This window comes from Macaca fascicularis, chromosome 16 (assembly GCF_037993035.2).
Source record: "Macaca fascicularis isolate 582-1 chromosome 16, T2T-MFA8v1.1".
Lineage (NCBI taxonomy): Eukaryota > Metazoa > Chordata > Mammalia > Primates > Cercopithecidae > Macaca > Macaca fascicularis.
Window position 1 is genome coordinate 74,440,029 of NC_088390.1, and position 9,903 is coordinate 74,449,931.

General features: G+C 46.2%; 2 non-coding genes across 2 annotated transcripts; one reads left to right on the plus strand and one right to left on the minus strand.

The window, feature by feature from the left end:
* Nucleotides 1-1,124: 1,124 nt before the first annotated feature.
* LOC123569683 (U6 spliceosomal RNA) lies at nt 1,125-1,231 on the plus strand. The gene has a single exon (XR_006693484.1). It is a non-coding gene; the product is annotated as a U6 spliceosomal RNA (small nuclear RNA).
* Nucleotides 1,232-4,825: 3,594 nt separating this feature from the next.
* TRNAR-CCG (transfer RNA arginine (anticodon CCG)) lies at nt 4,826-4,898 on the minus strand. Its single transcript has one exon. It is a non-coding gene; the product is annotated as a tRNA-Arg (tRNA).
* Between the last annotated feature and the right edge of the window lie 5,005 nt (nt 4,899-9,903).

Below are 9,903 nucleotides of genomic sequence, written 5' to 3' on the forward strand. Positions count from 1 at the left end.
GAATGCTTCTGCACTCAGGCAAGAGCCAGCAGAGGGACAAGCTAAAGGCACTCAATCACTATTTGCTGACTCCAGCTCAATGGACTATGGTGAGTGAGGCTAGAAACATCTCCCAGAGAGAAGGAGCTGGGCTCAGAAGGAGGCTGAAGAAGGGGAAGAAGGTGGGAGAGGCAGATGAGCACCGTAGAGGACTGAGCAGCTGTCAGAAGCTCAAGGGGCAGAGAATCCAGGATGAGTTTGTGGTGCCCAGACTTGGGGGCTGCACATTCCAATATCTGTGCATTTGGGGGATCAAGGACACATTGTCACTGTCTGTAATTTCCAGATGCTGGCTGCAGGTGGGGGACAGGAGACCATGCAGTTTATTTTATTTTATTTTATTTTTTTGAGATGGAGTCTCGCTCTGTCGCCCAGGCTGGAGTGCAGTGGTGCAATCTCGGCTCACTGTAACCTCCACCTCCTGGGTTCAAGTGATTCTTTTTGCCTCAGTCTCCCAAGTAGCTGGGACTACAGGACCACACCACAATGCCCAGCTAATTTTTGTATTATTAGTAGACACGGGGTTTCACCATATTGACCAGGCTGGTCTCGAACTCCTGACCTTGTGATCTGCCCACCTCGGCCTCCCAAAGTGCTGGGATTACAGGCATGAGTTGAGTTACTGCATCTGGCCGTTTTGTTTGTTTTGAGTTAGGGTTTCGGTCAGGCTGGAGTGCAGTGGCATGAACACAGCTCACTGCAGTCTCAATCTCCTAGGTTAAAGGATCCTCTGACCTCAGCATCCTGAGTAGCTGGGACCACAGGTGTGTTCTACTGCATGCGAGGCTGATTTTTTTTTTTTAATTGTTTCGTAGAGATGGGGGCGGTTTCACCATGTTTCCCAGGCTGGTCTTGAACTCCTGGCCTCAAGTGATCCTCTCCCCTCAGCTTCCCCAAGTGTTGGAATTACAGGCATGAGACACTTCACCTGGCCGCAGTTCAGATTTTTTGAATACCTACTGCATCCAAGGACCTAATGTGGCCACCAATATTCAACTCTGAGATACCTACCAGGAATTGAACTGGAAATTATTCTTGGTCTTCTGTATTTATTAATGCTTTCTGGTTTAAAAATTCAGCACTAAGTGCTCGCTTCGGCAGCACATATACTAAAATTGGAACGATACAGACTAGATTAGCATGGCCCCTGTGCAAGGATGACATGCAAATTCGTGAAGCGTTCCATGTTAAAAAAAAAAAAAAAATTCAACACTAATTTCTAATCTTAAGGGACAAGGGTATCCATTAAAATTCTCCACTGGTTATTAGTAGTTGGATTTTCTTTTAATACACTTTTTATTTTGGAGTAAATTCAGATTTACAGAAAAGCTGCAAATGTAGGGCAGAGTTCTGGCATATCCCTTAACCCTAATGTTAACATCTTATGTCACTATGTATATTTGTCAAAACTAAGAAATCAACACTGGTTCATTACTAGTAATGAAATTCCGGTCGGTCGCGGTGGCTCAAGCCTGTAATCCCAGCACTTTGGGAGGCCAAGACGGGCTGGATCACAAGGTCAGCAGATCAAGACCTTCCTAGCTAACACGGTGAAACCCCGTCTCTACTTAAAAAAAAAAAACAAAAAACTAGCTGGGCGAGGTGGCGGGCGCCTGTAGTCCCAGCTACGAGAATGGCGTAAACCCGGGAGGCGGAGCTTGCAGTGAGCTGAGATCCGGCCACTGCACTCCAGCCTGGGTGACAGAGCGAGACTCTGTCTCAAAAAAAAAAAAAAAAAGATACTCCACGCTGTACAGTATTTGAGTCTACTGATTTTTTTCCACTAATATCCTTTTCTGTTTCAGACTTCAACCCAGGACACAACATTGCATTTAGTGTTTAGTTGTTTTTAAAGAGTAGGGATGAACTCAGTGGATGTTCCTTTTGTACAAGTGTGCAAGAAGAGTTTAAACTTTCCAGGCTAGGCTGGGTGCCGTGGGTCATGCCTGTGATCTCAGCACTTCGGCAGATTGAGGCAGACGGATAACCTGACATCAGGAGTTCGAGACCAGCCTGGGCAACATGGTGAAACCCAGTCTCCACTAAAAATAGAAAAATTAGCCAGGCATGGTGGCACATGCCTGTAATTCCAGCTACTCTGGAGGCTGAGGCATGAGAATCGCTTGAACATGGGAGGTGGAGGTTGAAGTGAGCCCCCATCATGGCACTGCACTCCATCCTAGGCAAAAGAGCAAGACTCTGTCTCAAAAATAAATAAATAAATAAAAATTTCAAGCTAGTCAACTGAACTGATCTGAAAAGCTTAAACTCTGATTATTGTGTGTGTTTTTTTTATTTCACTAATTTGCAGATCTCTCTCTCACACACACACAGGCACAAACAAACGAACTGTCCTAATTACAATTTGTTGTTCATAATACTTTGAAGACAGCAACAATAAATTATGTTTATTATAGTTGTATGGTGTAACTCCACAGTTACTCTGCTATAAACTTTCCTTAGTACTGTCCTGGAAATCTGAGGCCAGCACAGTTGGATCTGCTCACACATCCCTTGGGATAAGAATAGGGAGAAAGTTTCGTAAGTGTGGCTGCCCATTGTGAATCTTGGGTTGAAAAAGTAGACAGAACTCGGAAGGCTGAGGCAGCAGAATCGCTTGAACCTGGGGGACGGAGGTTGCAGTGAGCCAAGATCGTGCCATTGCACTCCAGCCTGGGCTACAATATCGAGATTCCATCTCACACACACAAAAAAAAAGTAGAAAAAGAGATGATGCCATATGTTTAGTTGCCAGTTTGTGTTTGGTAAGGTCTTTTTCGTTTAAAAATCAGTAAAAGTTAAGCAAGAATAAATGCTTCCTCCATGTGAGCAATTTTTGTCAATTACATCTCAATAATGCTGGAGAAAAACACTTTTTAAAGTTATTATTATTATTATTATTATTTATTTTCGATAGAGTCTCGCTCTGTCACCAGGCCGGAGTGCAGTGGTGCAATCTTGGCGCTCATTGCAACCTCCACCTCCCAAGTTCAAGTGATTTTCCTGCCTCAGCCTCTCGAGTAGCTGGGACTACAGGCAGGCGCCACCACGCCCAGCTGTTTTTGTATTTTTATTTATTTTTATTTTTATTTTTATTATTTTTTTTTTGAGACGGAGTCTCACGCTGTTGCCCAGGCTGGAGTGCAGTGGCGCGATCTCGGCTCACTGCAAGCTCCGCCTCCCGGGTTCACGCCATTCTCCTGCCTCAGCCTCCTGAGTAGCTGGGACTACAGGCGCCCGCCACCGCGCCCGGCTAATTTTTTGTATTTTTAGTAGAGACGGGGTTTCACTGTGGTCTCGATCTCCTGACCTTGTGATCCGCTCGCCTCGGCCTCCCAAAGTGCTGGGATTACAGGCTTGAGCCACCGCGCCCGGCCTGTTTTTGTATTTTTAGTAGAGACAGGGTTTCACCCTGTTGGCCAGGGTGGTCTCGATTTCTTGACCTCGTGATTCGCCCGACTTGGCCTCCCAAAGTGCTGGGATTACAGGCATGAGCCACCATGCCCGGCCTTATTTATTTATTTATTTATTTATTTTTTTAAGATGGAGTCTGGCTCTGTCACCCAGGCTAGAGTGCAATGGCACCATCTCGGTTCTCGATTTACTGCAACTTCCAGCTCCCGGGTTCAAGCGATTCTCCTGCCTCAGCTTCCAGAGTAGCTAGGATTACAGGCATGGGCCAGAGCGCCTGGCTAATTTTTGTACTTTTAGTAGAGACAGGATTTCACCATGTTGGCCAGGTTGGTCTTGAACTCCTGACCTAAGGTAATCAGCCTGCCTTGGCCTCCCAAAGTGCTGGGATTCCAGTTGCGAGCCATTGCGGCTGGCCTAAAAAAAAAAAAAAAAAAAAAAAAAAAAAAATATATATATATATATATATATATATATATATATTTAGAGACGGAGTTTTGCTCTTGTTGCCCAGGCTGAAGTGCAACGTTGCGATCTCAGCTCACTGCAACCTCCGCCTCTCAGGTTCAAGAGATTTTCCTGCCTCAGCCTCCCAATTAGCTGGGACTACAGGCATGCGCCACCACGCCCGGCTAATTTTTCGTATTTAGTATTTCAAATGTTGGTCAGTCTGGTCTCGAACTCTTGACCTCAGGTGAGGCCTCGGCCTCCCGAAGCACTGGGATTACAGGCATGAGCCACGGCCTGGTTTTTAAATTCTTTTTAAAGATTGATACTTCATATCGATTTTGAGTTTTTTTGTTTTTGTTTTTTGAGACAGGGTCTCGCTCTGTTACCCAGGCTGGAGTGCAGTGGCCCAATCGTATAACTCACAGCTAATTTTAAAATTTTTTTCTGGGAGGTTGGGGTTGGGGGTGGTGTCCTCTCCTTATGTCGCCCAGGCTGGTCTCAAACTCCCGGACTCAAGCTATTCTCTCGCCTTGGCCTCCTAAAGAGCTGGAATTACAGGCGTGAGCCACCCCACCCCGAATAACAAGTGATACTGTGTTACATTCGTGTAATATGTAATGATCAAATCAGGATAACTAGGATAGCCGTCACCTCAAGCACTGATCATTTCTTTGTGTTTGGAGCATTTCAAATATTTTCTTCTAGCTACTTTGAAATATACAGTAAATTACCGTTAGCTATAATTACCCTACTGTGCTTCGTAACACTAGGTCTGACCGTATTTTTGTACCCATTCGCTGACAGTGTTTTTAAAACTCTCAAAAGCACCTCTTCATTTGTGATAACGATAGCTGTCGAGAACCGAAAGAACCACGTCGCAATCTGTCCAATGATCACCCTTTATTCCACCAAAACTAATCACACGCGACCCAGATGGGACTCGAACCCACAATCCCCAGCTCCGGAGGCTGATGCCTTATCCATTAGGCCACTGGGTCACCACAAGATCCGGCTTCTCACACCCTCTCCTTACGTGATGCCATCATCACGCTCCTGCCCCCGCGCATCGCGGTCTCGCGCCCAGCGGCAAGTGATTTGGCAGCCGCCCCCAGCTGCGGCGGCGCGCGCCTGCGCTTTTCTGCGTCGCTGTCCATGCCGGCAGCCTGGACCTCCCGCGCGCCTGCGCCGTGGGCCCGGAGCGGCCGCGAGGGCTCCGGAGCGCCTGCGCCTGACCCTCCGATCCCTGCTGCCGGGTAACTGCATGGCATCCGCGCTGCCGGGTTTGGGTGCTCGCTTTCCTGTTGGGTTCTTCGAGCGTTCTCAACTCTGGTTGTCCATTGGGCTCACCTGGGGAACTTTAAACAAGGTTCCAGTGCCTACCCCATCCCATTCTAGTTCAGTTGACTTGGGCGGACCTGGGCGCCTTCAGTTTACAAAGTTCCCCGGGACCCTCTGCAGGGCAGGCGGCATTGGGAGCCCTGCAGATCGCGAAATCCTCCCGCAGCTTCCTTCTCCCGCCAACCTTCTTGTCCCTTTCTTCTCTTTCTTTCCCGCGTTTATTCAGCAGAGATTAATGTGATAACCTGTTATGTGCTAGGAACTGTTGGACTCCTGGGTGAACAGGCTTTTCCATCCCAGAGAACTTCAAATCTGACCTCTGTCCCTTCGGCCGTTTTCCTCCCCCTGACTCTTCTTTCCCTCTGAAGTAAAGGGAAAATTAACACAACAAGGTCCCTAAGTGCCAAATGGTACGGGTTTGTCTCCCCCTCGCCCCCAACCAACATCCTGAAGTTAACTTTTGAGTAAAGATTTAGAGACTTTCTGGTGCCATGCACAGTATCTGTATGCTTGTTTCATGTAAATATGCTGCATTTGTGATTTTTACAAATACACAATTTTGTTTTATTCTTAGACACGTAACACTTGTTCTTCACAAGTTTGTATAAAATATGGCTAAACCTGCCGGGCGTGGTGGCTCATGCCTATAATCCCAGCACTTTGGGAGGCTGAGGCGGGCGGATCACCTGAGGTCAGGAGTTGGAGACCAGCCTGGCCAACACCTGATGAAACCCAGTCTCTATTAAAAATACAAAAAAAATTAGCCGGGCGTGGTGGCGTGCGCCTGTAATCCTAGCTACTAGGGAAGCTGAGGCAGGAGAATCGCTTGAACCCGGGAGGCAGAGGTTGCTGTAAACCGAGATTGCGCCACTGCACTCCAGCCTGGGCGACAGAGCACGGCTGTCTCGGGAAAAAAAAAAAAAAAAAAGGGTAAGCCAAGTAAAGAAAATCGAAATTGGGCCAGACTCGGTGGCTCACGCCTGTAATCCCAGCATTTTGGGATGCCGAGGCGGACGGATCACTTGAGGTTAAGGAGTTCGAGACCAGCCTGGCCAACAAGGTGAAACTTAATCTCTACTAAAAACGCAAAAATTAGCGGGGCGTGGTGACGAGCGCCTGTAGTCCCAGCTGCTCCGGAGGGTGAGACCGGACAATCCTTGAACCGGGGAGGCGGAAGCTGCAGTGCGCAGAGATCCCGCCACTGCACTTCAGCCTGGGTAATAGAGCAAGACAACCTTTACAAAAAAAAAAAAAAAAAAAAAAAAATGCCGTGCGCGGCGACTCACGCCTGTAATCCCAGCACTTTGGAAAGTCAAAGCGGGCGGATTACGAGGTCAAGAGTTCAAGACCAGCCCGGTCAACACGGTGAAACCCCGTCTCTACCAAGAATACAAAAATTAGCCGGCCGTGGTGGCGCGTGCCTTTAATCCCAGCTACTGGGGAGGCTGAGGCAGGAGTGAGCCGAGACTGCACCACTGCACTCCAGCCTGGAAGGTAGAGCAAAACTCCGTCTGGGGAAAGAAAAAAAAAGAAAATCGAAATTGGCCCTAATTTTTATCAGTCCAAGTTAACCACTACTACAAAATGTATTAACATTTTGGTGCATATCTTTCTAATCTAGGCTGTGTGTGATATGTCACTTAACTCACCTTGGTCTGTGAACTCTGAGGCATTCAGGAAATGCTTTTCATGAAAACAAGTTATTTATTGCGTTGACATTTGCACCGATGGTGAAATAGCAAATTTAAGGCAGTTGAACTAAATTACTAATAGTCATAATCTTTACCTTCGTGCACTGGTGGGGGGAAAAAGCCAGGTTTACTGAAGCATATCCTTGGTGATGCTCTAAGAATAATTAAGTGTATTAAGTTTCAACGCTTGAGTGCGCGGCTTTTTAATATTTTCTTTGACAATAGGAAGTATGAATAAATCACCTCTATGCATACGAAAATACAATAGTTTTTGCTTGAGTAAAACACTTGTGGGATGTTCCAGTTGCACTCCGAACTAGCTGCTTTTCAATGGAACCGAATTTTCATTGAAGGAACAACTGACAGACAAACTAGATTATTCAGAGTCGGGCAGTTTGCAGATGTTTTTTAGAAAATATCTGAGCATGTCGCTTCAAGGAAAGTGAGCATGTCGCTTCAAGGAAGATAATTTAACTGTTTGTGGCTAATGAAACAATTTACACTTTCAAGGGAAGGCCGGGCGTGGTGGCTCACGCCTGTAATCCCAGCACTCTGGGAGGCCGAGGAGGGCGGATCACGAGGTCAAGAGAAGCTCGAGACCAGCCTGGCCAACATGGTGAAACCCCCATCTCTACTAAAAATACAAAAATTAGCTAGGCGCGGTGGCACGCTCCTGTAGTCTCAGCTACTTGGGAGGCTGAGGCAGGAGAACTGCTTGTATCTGGGAGGCGGGGCTTGCAGTGAGCCTAGATGGCGCCAGTGCACTCCAACCTGTCCACAGAGCGACAGAGCGAGACTCCGTCTCAAAACAAACAACAACAACAAAAAACTTTCAAGGGAAAATTTAAAAGCCTGAAGCCTTTAATCCAGCACTGTAAGCTTGATAGCTTTCAAATACCTAAAGACATTTCTGTTTAATGAGTGCAATGTTTTGATGTTGTACAATTCAATGTGTTAACACTTGGAAGATCTGCATACCTTAAAGTCCAATATGTTCCAAATGACCAATACATAATGTTCAATATTCGTGCATGGGTAAAAGTAAAATATGCATCCAAGTGGAGTCCAGACTAATGAGCCACTGTGCATGGCCAGACTAATGGATTTCAACGTAACAGAATACGGAAAGTTTGGTGATATGCTCTAGTTTTCACATTGCAGCATATTTTCTTAATTAATTGACTATTACTTTTTAGCAGTTTTAGGTTTGCAGAAATATTGAGTGGAAAGTACAGAGGGTTCCTGTATATTCCTTCACTTTCCCTCACCAATTTTCCCTGTTATTAACAGCTTGCCTTAGTATGGTATGTTTGTTACAATTGATAAACTAATACTGATACATTATAATTAACTTTATTAACAATAATATAATAATAATAACATAATACTTAATATTTAATAGTATACATTAGTATTAAAGTCCATAGTTGACACTATAGGGTTCACTCTTTGTATTGTGCATTCTATGGTTTTTGACAAAAGTATAATGTCATATATCCACTGTTATAGTATCACACAGAATAGTTTCACTGCCTTTAAAATGCTGTAGTCCACCTATTCATTGTCCCCTTCCTCCCCTAAAACCCTTTCCAACCACTACTTCTTTTTTTTTTTTTTCTTTTTTTGAAATGGGGTCTTGCTCTGTCGCCCTGGCTGGAGTGCAGTGGTCTGATCTCGGCTCACTGCAACTTCCGCCTCCCAGGTTCAAGCAATTCTCCTGCCTCAGCCTCCCGAGTAGCTGGGACTACAGGTACAAGCCACCATGGCCGGCTAATTTTTGTATTTTTTAGTAGAGACGGGGTTTTACTATATTGGCCAGCTGGTCTCGAACTCCTGACCTCGTGATCCGCCCGCCTCGGCCTCCCAAAGTGCTAGTATTACAGGTGTGAGCCACCGCACCCGGCCCCAACTACTAATCTTTTTAGTCTCCATAGTTTTATCTTCTCTAGAATGTCATTTACTGTAGTTGGAATCATACAGTGTGTAACCTTTTCATATTGGCTTCCTTCATTTCGCAATATGCATTTAAGGTTTCTGTGTGTTTTTCTCATGGATTGATAGCTCATTTCTTTTTTGCTTGCTTGTTTGTTTATTTGTTTGTTTTTGAGATGGAGTCTTGCTGTGTCGTCCAGGCTGGAGTGCAGTGGCAAGATCTTGGCTCAGTGCAACCTCCACCTTCTGGGTTCAAGCAATTCTCTCTCCTGCCTCAGACTCCTGAGTAGCAGGGACTACAGGTGTGTGCCACCATGCCTGGCTAAATTTTTTTTTTTTTTTTTTGAGATGGAGTCTCACTCTGTCACCCAGGCTGGAGTGCAGTGGCTATGATCTCGGCTCACTGCAACCTCTACTCCTGGGTTCAAGCAATTCCCCTGCCTCGGCCTCTGGAGTAGCTGGGATTACAGGCATATGCCACTATACCCAGCTAATTTTTGTATTTTTAGTAGAGATGGGGTTTCTCCATGTTGGCCAGGCTGGTCTCAAACTCCTGACTTCGGGTGATCTGCCCACCTCGGCCTCCCAAAGTGCTGGGATTACAGGCATGAGCCACTGCACCCGGCCTATATTTTGTATTTTCAGTAGAGACGGAGTTTCACTGTTTTGGCCAAGCTGGTCTCAAACTCGAACTCCTGACCTCAAGTGATCTATCTGCCTCGGCCTCCCAAAGTGCTGGGATTATAGGTGTGAGCCACTGCGCCCGGTCTGTTTTTTTTGAGACTGGTTCTCACTCTGTTGCCCAGGCTGGAGTGCAGTGATGCAACACGTCTTACTGCAGCCTCCAACTCCCAGGCTCAAGTGATCCTTCCACTTCAGCCTCCCAAGTAGCTGGGATGACAGGTGTGCACCACCATGCCTGGCTAATTGTTATATTTTTTGTAGAGACCAGGTTTTACCATGTTGCCCAGGCTGGTGTCAAACTCCTGGACTCAAACAATCCGCCCACCTTGGCCTCCCAGAGTGCTGAGATTCTAGGCAT